This window comes from Ictalurus punctatus, chromosome 3 (assembly GCF_001660625.3).
Source record: "Ictalurus punctatus breed USDA103 chromosome 3, Coco_2.0, whole genome shotgun sequence".
Taxonomy (NCBI): domain Eukaryota; kingdom Metazoa; phylum Chordata; class Actinopteri; order Siluriformes; family Ictaluridae; genus Ictalurus; species Ictalurus punctatus.
The window spans coordinates 9,631,063-9,631,826 of record NC_030418.2 but is presented as its reverse complement, the minus strand read 5'-3'; positions in this window follow the sequence as shown (position 1 = coordinate 9,631,826).

Below are 764 nucleotides of genomic sequence, written 5' to 3'. Positions count from 1 at the left end.
ATCATGCTAAAGTTAATTTGTGTTTGTGCCTCCTTTATCCATTTTATTCTAAAGGTGAACAGCCTTCATGCCAAAAGCTGTTTAGAATTAAATTTTGACCTGTATATAAAGACTTATAAAGACTTTCATCAAAGCTGTATTCTCGACAAGAAATTGAGCCAAAAGCAGATTTAATGGAACCACAAGTCAAGGAATTAAAACTCAAAGTGTGAAATACTGTAAAATATATGTGTATTTATGCTGGATTTTGAACACAACTCCTATAGCTGCCATCTAAATATAAACAGAAACAAAAACAAAAAAACTGGGCCAGCAACTTATCTTTTTGATTTGGTGCAGTGAATAATGCTTGCTTCTTTAATTTATTGTAAAGTTACTACACTGTTCACTGCACTGTGGATTGCCAGTGTATTGAATAAAAACTAAAAGTAAAATCCACCTTAAACTAATCTTGTGTCCAAATTAACTTAGAAGGAAAATGTTTAGTAAACTTTCTTCCTTTAGCACATTTGCAGTCTCCTCTGAAAGTTTTGGAAGGGCATGGGCAATTCTTTTGTTTCTGCTATACACTGAAGACATTTGGGCTTCATTTTTATGCTGTTTGCTTAGGTTTTTGCTGCCCTCATATAACGCAGTCACAACAGAGAGCACAATTAATCTTTAGAATGTAAGAAAATTATTATAGGTCAATTATTATAATGTATCTCAAAACTGAGGTGATTTACTCATTTATAAAAATTGGTGAATTAGTTAGGGGAAAGAAA